We start from the raw sequence: 10,824 nt of genomic DNA on the forward strand, positions 1-10,824 counted from the left end.
AGCGTGCTGACAGCCCTTGTGTTGGCTCACAACTTTAAAACAAACTGAGATGAAGGCCCTCATGCTAAGTGCAATAACACACATTTTCAGTCATGGGAAGCCACGGGTACCCGCTGAAAACGCAGTGTACACTGTATGCAAACAGCATAAAATAACAGCCTACCTGACCGTAACATTAAGGGCTTTATAAAATAAAGTCAGATTACAGCAAAGTAAAGGTATATGTTTTTCATATTTAAAGCTTATCTTTAGTTCCATGGACTTGAAGACTGTAATCTTTTTCACAATGTATCTATAGGATGAAGCCCTGCTAAGACCTGTGTGAATAAGGCTATTTCTTGCAGAATCTAAACTCATTGAGATGCATAATAACTACTGCTTTCGGCAGGCAGTGAAAATGGCACCCAAAATTAAAGGACAACTTTTCCATCTGCAGAATATCATACCCCATCACTTTGAATCAGGTCTACCATCAATTTAACACTCTGATAAAGCCTCGTGCCTCTGTGGTAATAAGAGGAAAGAGGTTTACAAATTTTTTAAAATACATTTTACTCTATCACAATAGACCAATTACATGTTTTGATTCGCTAGCACTGCGTTTTCATTTTGTCCATAACAAAAATGGACCACTCCATTATCGAGATAGGTAATCAATGTTTTAAAATACAATTTATCAGAAGCATTCTGACTTCCATTCATTCTCTTCATTCATTGTGCAAAACTGTGTAATGGGCAAAAGTTGTAATTTGGAACGGAATGTTTCACTCTGTCGCCCGAACAAGACAAACTAGTAGAAGCAGGTCAGGGTTGTGCTTTGAAAGAAGAAAGGACGAGACTTCCAGCTAAAGAGATCCAGTGACACCATGTTCCAGCTCTCCCCTTCCTCAGAATCCCACCCAAAACAGCAAAATGTAAACAATCAGGAACTTGAAATACTCATCAATGACACTAGCACAAACCACAAAGGACACAGCAAACTTGGCAAGTATTGTGAAGCCTGGGCCAAGGCAGACAGCATGACACTGGAGCTCCAAGACACCTTGGGTTTCCCCAAATTCGCTGCCAGGATCCTGAAAGTCCAGCCTAAAGGTCTTTGATGAGAGGTCTGAGATCCCAGTTTGGTGGGGCACTGAGGGAGAAAAGGGAATGCTCCTTGCAAGCAGAGGTTCTCAGTGGGGGGCAACCCGCCACTCAGCCAGCGGACACCCTGCGGTAAGTGGAGACATTTTTGGGTTCACACAACTGGGGAGGTGCTGCCAGCACCCAGTTAGTTAGCCGGATGAGGCTGGGGTGCTGCTAAACATCCTACAGCCCAGGTCACCTCCCGCCCCAGCCAAGAACGATGGGCCCCAAATGTTTACAGTGCCGAGGTTGAGAAATCCTGTTCCAGAGGCCTGACTGAGCAGCCAGAAGTGGGGGGAGGAGATGCCAGCCTGACAGGCACTTTGTGTGGTCAGCAACACAGCCTTCCAGACGTTTCTGGGAAATGCGGAGGAGGCAGCAAGGGACCAGTGACAGTGTAAGGAACACGCTCCTGAGGGCTTCGCTGGGAGCCCACCCAACCTCCTGAATTTTGCAAAGGGAGACACGCCCTCAGGGTGAAGACATAACTGCTCTGTTAAGAGTGCGTTCAAGACCACAGATTCGGAATGGAGGCTGCTCCTCCCTCAGGGCCCGCAGGTCCCGTTCAACACGGTACAACGCGGTACAACGATGTGAAAGGAGCGCCCTTGGTTCTTCCGCACCGGGGAGTGGGGGGATGGTGGGCACAGGAGCGAGGGAGAGAGAGAAGAGGCTACAAACAAGACAAGGACATGGATGACCAGAACGTCTATCCCCCCAAAAGAGAAAACCACAAATTTCAGACAACTATTTCTCCAGAGTCACAAGTAAACTATAGAGAATAGAGATGAGATTATTATTAAATGAAAAAACAATAAAAGGAGATTTTCCAAAACCTAGCTAGTGGAGCCCAGGAAAGAAATGGGAAAGAAGCACCAGTAAAAACAAAACAAAACAAAACAAAACAAAACAACCAGATCAAGTGAATATAACAGAGAAAATTCAGAATCACTGATTCTAGAGTCGAGGCCATGCAACACAGCAAATTGGGAGAGAGCAAGGGTATAAAAAGCCTGAAGATGGCTGGATGTGCACATGACGGGAGCCCAGTGCAGTGTAACTGCTATTCCTACAGAAGACAAGAGAGCGATGCACTGAAAATCTATTTAGAGTTATAATAAACAACATTTTACTGTGGAATAAACACTTGATAATAAACACTTGAATAAACCCGTTGATAGGGAGGACACCATGTCCCAAGGAATCTGCTGCGGAATCATCAGCGTGAAGACCGTGGTGAAATTCACCACCTTCCGACACAAAGGATCCCGTGGGGACGCCCGTGGGAAAAGGTCGAGTTACGGAAAAGGAGAAAGATTTAATTAATGTTAGACTTCCGGACTGCCACGCTGGGTGCCAGAAGGTCACAGGGCAGCGACTACAGAATCCTGAAGGTAAAGACAGTGTCCTCCCCAAAGTTCACGCCCAGCCATGCTGTCTTCCAATTACAATGCCATAGATGGACATTCTGCAGCATGGCAGTGCTGTAAGAATATAGCACCCACATTCCTGTCTTCAAAACATTCCTGAGTGGCAAACTCAGGCAATAAAAGACCAATCAGAATAACTTGGGAAAAGGGGAAAAGTGATCAGAAATCTGAGACTGAGAATCAAATAATTTTAGATCCAGGAATGAAATTATGATTACAAACAGAGAAAAAAAATTAAAATAATACAAAAAAACAAAAAAAAATCAAAGGTCATTGGGAAAGATGCAAAGAGGAAGTTGTGTTATAATAAAAAGCCTCATTTTCATAACAAGAAGGTAATGGGCAAAGTTGAAACATGTAGTTTTTTAAAAGGATTAAAAAAAAACTTTTAACATTTTATGCTTCTATATAACTCTTCTAGGAAATGAAGTAATTTTTGAAAAAGAAATATTCATCTAACACTTAATAATTTCTTCACTTTTATTTCCACTTACTGTTTTTGGTTAAATTTAAGTAAAACTTAATATAATCTTTGTTATTAAAAATGACATGTGTGAGTTTAATGCCATTTTTTAAAGTACTTTCCCCCCATCTTTTAGTAACAATTTAAGGGCCTTTTAATCTGAATGTTTCTGAAGAGAGATGTCTGTTAACAATCATCAAATGTTGACCAGAGCAATTTCTGGGTGGTGGGCTTTGGTGTGATTTTTTTTTTAATTTGTACTTTTCTGCATTGGTCTATTGTTTTTGTAATAAAATATATCTTTTTAGAGCAAAAAAATAAGTCATTATTACCTTAACAGAAATGGTAGGATTGAGTATATGTGACTGACCCACAAAGCCTAAAATATTCAGTGTCCGGCCCTTGACCGGGTAAGTCTGCCACTCGCTGCTCTAACTCCTTGTCTGCTGAAGGAACATGCCAGCCCATCCGTGCACACACTAACCAGACGGAGAGCATGAACCAGTTCACTGTCATACAACACACCTGCTTTCTCTCGACTCACCTAAGCGATCAGTAGCAGTGTAGAGCCTTTGTTTTTATAAGTAGGGGGAGCTAGCACACACCACCAGCCTCCCTCAAGGGTGACCAAGTAATGGTCATTGATGGCTACAGCTGTCACCAACAAACCTAATTCTCCTCAGCCACCAGACAGAAAGGTTTCAAGGGCAAAGACACAGCGTCGCAATTTCATACTAAAAAGGATGTGAGAGGGACTTACTAAGTTACAAATGCTGGAGATTCTGAGTAATAGTAGAAAAAAAAGTTCAAATGTCCTCTTCTTAGGACGCCTGATCATAGCGAGGCACCATTTCATTTCCTTTCTGAGCCACAAGCCCAGACAAGGTGTGTCCAGATGGAGAGGATACTGTTTTCAGAACATTTTTTTTCCATCTCTTTGGGAAATAATCACCACTCTGAAGTATGGATGAGAAAGAACATGACATAGCAGCCAGTGTAAAGACTTCAGACTTAAAAGGAAACACATTCATACTGGGGAGCCAGAAAATGCAGAATTATGGGGCATCTCTAAAACTAATCCAGTAACAATTCTGTCCAAAAAAGACAGCAGAGAGGAGGAAAGTTTTCTCAAGACTGCTCTTACAAATCAAAGCTAATACTATTCAAAGAATCACTTTTCCAACCAGGGCCTCTCCCCACACCTTCTGACACCACAAAGGAAAGCTCTGGCCAGTGGAGCTTGCTTGTGCAGTTTAGTGGAAAAGTCTTGATGTCTCTGAGGTTCCTTGGGAGCTACAGGACTTCCTACAGTCTGCATGGGAAACTGTCTGCCTCCCAAGTCCATCCTTCCATCCTTTCGTGAAAAAACACCCCCATCACAAGAAGTACCTCCTTTCTCTGCTTTTGCTTAAAGGGTTAAATGTCATGTAAGCAATGTACCCTCCGGTTCCTCATTCTCAAGGAGGGAACCTCTCTCATTACTGATGGCTAGCTTCCTGCTGATTCTGTGATGTGCTCACTTGAGCCTCGTAAAGCCAGTCTTTAAAATAAAGTAAGATTCTGGACAACTTTTAGCAACGGCATAGAAACCCAAAACATGGTAGGAGAGGTGGGGATAAAACATTGAATGATTCAGGGCAGTGCCAAGGAGTGGAAGATCTGCAATCCAGTGATAAACAGGCTTTAAATATCATGAGTCAAAAATCTCCCATAATTCAGCAAAGTCAATGACTCCAAGTGCAAGTGCCTATCATGGCAGCCTTTCAGAACTGCTCTTCAGCACATACATGTTTTTGTCCTAAGAGTGAAAATGAATGCACAGGAAATAATTTGATCTAGCCTCTAAATTTAATGGAATAGATTTCCATTTCAGCTTGTGACACTGGCCGTTCTTCCTTTCTTTGTGGCCAGGACAATCAAGAGAGTGTTCGGACGCTGACCAGAGAGATGACAAGAGAAACAATAACCCATCAAACAATGAGCTGACAATCGGAGCTATTTTTCTTCCTTATGTAGAAAATAATTCTTTCCTTCCAAGAAGCAGCCTGTTAAATTTTTTTTTTCAATGGGCAGCAGTATTTATTTTATATGAAATGTATCTTCAAGCAGAATTCACTTGTCTTATTAGGGTATTCTTAGGTTTTGTGAGAGGTTAACCAGGGAAGAGTTTCACTAAGAAACTGACACCAACTAGTGAAGAAGGTAGCAGATAAAATACGCATTATCAGGAAACAACTGTCACGGGGAAGCCAAAAGCATTACGCATGGATTTGGGTTCCTCTTTACAAGGTTACGGCTCTAGTTTAGGTAGTTTGTTTCCATAATGTGAACTTGGATGTGTGCGAAACAAAGGACACACTGTTGCCCTTCAGTTTCCATTATTTGGTCCATGAAACTATGAGATCCTTGAAAGGAAAAATACTCTCATTGGTTGAAGGGATGGCAACAGTGGGACGAGCTATCGCAAGAGGCTAGGTATTATTCTAAAGTAACTACGTGCCCCTACAGGGACCTAATCATCCCTGAAATTTACCCAAAAGACCATTCCTGAAAAGGACCCTGAATCCATTCATGACTCAACAAATCTGCTCCAGAAACGTCCAGAAGCCAAAAAACATGGTGGGTGAGGATACAGGTCAATGAGTCAGACACATCCAGCTGTCAGTTCCAGCTGTTCTTACTACCCAGGGCTAACTTCTCTGAACGTGATCTTCCTCCTCTGTGATGTGGAAATAAGAACCGTCTACCCCCAAGGGTTGTTGTGCAAAAGGTAAAACAAACAAAAAGACCTATCAAGGTCTAGAACATGCTAAGCATCCATGCTATGGTGGCTGTAATTACTACTGTGCTTGCTGGACTGAATCTCGTGGGGTCATAATCTAAGTAAGTGTGCCACAGTCCCTGCCAACCAAAAGCTTAGCAGGGAGCCACAGACATAAACAAGGGAGAAATACAATGTATTTGTAAGGGCTTTATAATATTTGCCCATGGGTGGGCAGGTTAAGATGAATTATGACAATGAATGGGGAACTGAGTGGTCAGCAAAATCTTCTCTGGGAGAATGACCCTGAATTTGGATTGAAAGCTCTTCAACATCTGTGTTACCTACCAGCTTCAAAGGTAGAGAAAACAGGAGGATGAAGCCGGTATCAGGAGAGAATGAGGCTTGTCACATGGCAACCAGGAAGCTGAAAATGTTGCAATCAGTCACCTCTGCCACTCAAAGTGTGCTTCACAGACTAACAGCCTGGCACCAGCTGGTAGCTGGGGACGAACGCAGAACCTCCAGCCCTATCTCAGGAGGCCCTCCCATACCTATAAAACATGCCTGGGTTTCAGTAAGATCCCCCAGGGGATCTACACACATTAAAGCATGAGAAATGCTGACTTGAGCTACCCAAGCTATAAAACACAGGGTCTGTTTGTTTCCATGTCTGTGGGAACGAGGCTCGAAAGACAGTCCCCAGATATCTCTTCCTGGATGTACATCTGCTCCACACATCAGCAGGTGGACTTTATTTTCCTTGCCTTCATGCTGGGCTAGTCTTTGAACCAGCTTTGGCAAAAAGAATGCAGCAAAAAATGATGCTGTCTGTCAGAACCCACAGAATGTACGCCACCTAAGAGGGAACCTAACGTAAACTACAGACTTTGAGTGATAATGACGTGTCAATGCAGGTTCAATGACTGCAACAAATGTCCCACTTTGGTGGGGGGTATAGATGGTGGGGAGTCCCTGCAGGAACTCTCTGTGCTTTCCAATTAATTGTGCTGTGAACCTAAAACTGTTCTGAAAAATACAGTTTATTAACTAATAATAATAATAAAATGATGCTCTGGGAATTCTAAGCCCAGGCCTAAAAGCTTCTTGTTCCTTGTATTCCAGCCACCACGCTATGAGAAGCCCAAGCTGCATGGAAAGGCCTTGTGGAGGAGACTGGGGGCACTGCAGTGACCGCCTCAGCTGAGGTCCTGGTCAACAGCACCGCCTGGCAGCCATGCATGGGAGCCCCATCTTGGACAACACAGCATAGTCAAGACCCGAGAGGTGTGCAGCCCCAGCCAGCAGCATGGGAAGCCAAAGACCAGCTCTCTGAACCCAGCCCAGGCACAGAATCACGAGAACAACTAAACTGCTGTGCTAAGTCACTAAGGTGTGGGGATGGTTTATTATGCAACAAAATATATAGAAACAGTCTGAGGGTGCATTACAGCACAGTTCCATCCCATTTATCTGGGTGACCGGATTAAAGAAATTTACAATCTCGCTTTGAAGATAAGCCTTCACTAAAAAAATATTTGGTTTGTTGAGTATTAAGAAGTGCAAATTCTGCACACATCACTATATTTAAAATAAACAACAAGGTCCTACTGTGTAGCACAGGGAACTGTATTCAGTATCTTGTAATAACCTATAATGAAAAAGAATATGAAAAGGAATATATGTATGTATAACTGAATCACTGCTGTACACCGGAAACTAACAAACACAACACTATAAATCAAGTATTCTTCAATTTAAAAAAAAGGAGTACAAATTCATTGTTGATAAGGTTCTCATTCAAAACAAGTCCTGATGTTATGGTGCAAAGAAGTAAAAGGGATAAATAAGGCTAAAGGGAACAAAGGAAGTCTTGGAGCATTCCTTTTTTATCCATGCAGCTCTTTTCTTAAGAAGAACATGGCATATCTATCTAAAACGTGGGTGAAATAGAGAAAAAGATGAAGAATGCTTTTCAGCAGGTGTCTCCATTCTCCCAATGGATCAACTGAAGAAAATAACTGTTCTCTCAGGCTTTCGATGATGTTCTTTTACTAATTTAAAGTATCTATTTGCCTCTGAAATAAATGTCCAAAAGAGGAAACACATGTCATGCGTGTTCCTGGAAAATGTGCTATATGTGAATGTAAGTTTCTCATTTAAAAAAAGGCGTAATGAGGCATTCTTATTTCAACCGTGGAACTGCTGTTGCCTAATGTTTATAGAAATGACAACAATGGTCATATTGAATTGTCCTAAGTGGTGTAACTTCAAAGAATAAAGCTTCTTAGGACATTTATTAACTATATGGCACATGGATTAACAATCAGAAATCATAATACATACTATAATGTGTTTATCCTATTTTATTTTATTTTTTAATTTAAGAATTTTTATTGAAGTGTAGTCAGTTACAATGTGTCAATTTCTGGTGTACAGCATAAAATCCCTGTCATGTATATACATAGATACATTTATTTTTATATTCTTTTTCATTAAAGGTTATTACAAGGTATTATAGTTCCCTGTGCTATAGAGAAGAAATTTGTTTTTTAAGATCTATTTTTATATATAGTTGTTAATATTTGCAAATCTCAAAATTTATCCCTTCCCACCCCCTTTCTCCCAGTAACCGTAAGATTCTTTACTGTTTCACGGTAGTATCCTACTATTTTACAATCTGTCCTTTCTTCGCACCAACATAAATCACAAGACAAGGAAGCCCTTTCACCAGAGCAGAGCATGGCTACAAGCTCCGAGGACGGAAGGGGGACGCTGGGGGTTCCCAGAAGGCAGGCAAGTGGGCTCCATGCCTCCTTCCATCATGCAAAATGAGGATAAGTACCGTTAGTCCCCTCGAGGCTGAGATTAGGGTGAAATAAAGGAACCTACATCAAGTCCCCATTAAGCGTTTGTCACATCCTAAGAGTTCCACACAGGTGGAGAAATGCAGGGATGGAGGAGAAATTTTAGATTCCTCACTGCCACTACTGCAGGCTCCTTACAGGCGTCACAAATGACACTGGTTGTTTTTCTGCCTTCAAAGTGCGTCTTCCTGCCTCCTGGAACCACCACTCCGGAACACGTGGACACAGGTACTCCGCCTTCCCCACGTGCTTCAGAGGGCGTGCAAGTGCACGCGGGCACAAGTGAGACACGTTCTCTCCTCAAGAACACGTCTCCAAGCTCCTGCACTGAGCTGGGGGCCATGCTGTCTGCTCAGCCCCTTCCCACACTCTTGCCGGGCGGGGCTGTGTGTGGGGACCGCACCGAGGCCGCCTAGGGGAGCAGAGACGGACAGGGAAGCAGGGAAGTAACCGTCAGGGATGAGGTCAGACTGCACGAGTTCTTCGGGAAGTCCATTTGTGCTCTGACGAGGGTGTTAAGCAGAGGAACCGTGCAGTCTGTGAGGAGCGGGATGCTTGTAGCTGCGGATCCGGGGCAGAAGCCAGCAGCCCAGCGAGGAGGCTTCTGCAATAACCCCGTTCAGGGAACGGGCCGGGTAGCGGGTGTTGGAAAGGCAGTTACGTTCCAGCATAATGTATTTTAATGGTAGAGCCTACAGACTCACATCACAGTTAGATGTGGAGTGTGAGAGAGACAGATAGACGTACAGACTGACACGAAAGCACCTGGTCTGAGCAAACGGGCCTGATTTTCATCAGCAGAGACGCTCGCCAGCTAGCATAACGCAGCTCACCTGCGCGCCCCCCAGAGCCGCGCGCTCCCAAGTTGCAGCCAGCACGGAATTTGCAAATACCAACCACGCTCCCGAGGGGAAACATCCATTCACCCTGGACTCATGGCCAGCAGCACTGTAGCTGGGGCCTGAAGAAAGCTTGACTCACACGCGGATTTTTCTCCCTGGTGCACGCACATGGGGACACGAGACAGCACTTCAGTGCTGGGCTGGACCATTTTAAATGGCAAAAATCACCGGGGGGGGGGGGAGGCAGCAGCAGCAGCACAAAAACACAAAAAATGTGGCACTACAGAGACAACCGAAAGGACCCTTGTGTCCAGTCCGAGAGCCGACACAGGCAGGCAGAGGTCTCGCTGTTCAACGTGCACTGGGAACGTCTCCCCACATCAGTGAACGACCCTGAAAGCGGTGGCTGTATTGATCTGGGGTTAAAAACACATTTTCGCAAGGAAGGAATTCATAAATACAGACTTCATGAGGAATGGGCATCGACAGGAGTCCTAGGTGCTCAGATGTCTATTGTTAACGACAAATGGGTGCACACGCGGAAGGAGAATGCAAGGGAGACCAGAGAGCAATCAACCAACTCACAGAGGGGGTGGTGCTCTTTGCGCCCTTGGAAGAGGACTGGCTTACCAGACCCCCCAAAACGCCGACAGCACAAGTCACACTCCTGTATGTCAAGACAGCTGGCCATGAGCCTGGGGGAAAAGAAACAGCGTGACCCAAGACAGAAGTAACTGATGCTCAGCCCTGGGGCCAGCGAGACAAGAAGCAGAGAAAGGAGGTGGTCAGTACACACTGAAACACTCAGCTGCAGCAAATCATTCTCAGCCTGCTTAAAATTCCACTTTTTTTTTTTGAAAACAAAAAGGAAAAAGAAAAGAAAAAAAGTCAAATAATTTAATTTTTAAAAATTTACTGCTGGACAACTTTTTTTAATGCAGCTCCCTTGGGCATAGAATTCCTCACTAGTGGTAGAAATCGGCCTTATTTGCACTCTGTTTTTACTTTGATCTCTTACCATATTCATGTTTTAAGAGGTGAAAAGTCCCAGAGCTGGGTTTCAACAGTAACTAAACAAAAACGTGTAAGAATTCAAACCCCCAGAGTGATGTATTTGCACTCTGCCTGTGTGCCATAACCACAACTCTAATTCTACTTTTTTTTTTTTTTGCCTAAGCATGACCATGGACTTCAAACATTATGCAGTGCAACAGAAAAACAGCTCAATGCAGCCAAAAAAAAAAAAAAAAAACTACCAAGTTTACACAAGCAAGTGCCTGTTTTTCTTTACCGGTGTTCCGTCCAGCGTCTCCACGGTTCCTCCGTTTGTGCTTGG

The 10,824-nt window shown here is 43.6% G+C and overlaps 1 long non-coding RNA gene across 1 annotated transcript in view; it reads right to left on the reverse strand.

Annotated features, from left to right (window-relative positions):
* Positions 1 to 10,824, reverse strand: part of LOC140691832 (uncharacterized) — a 419,111-nt gene that overhangs the window by 112,603 nt on the left and 295,684 nt on the right. The gene's annotated exons all lie outside the window — the stretch shown is intronic.

Source organism: Vicugna pacos, chromosome X, assembly GCF_048564905.1.
Source record: "Vicugna pacos chromosome X, VicPac4, whole genome shotgun sequence".
Classification (NCBI taxonomy): domain Eukaryota; kingdom Metazoa; phylum Chordata; class Mammalia; order Artiodactyla; family Camelidae; genus Vicugna; species Vicugna pacos.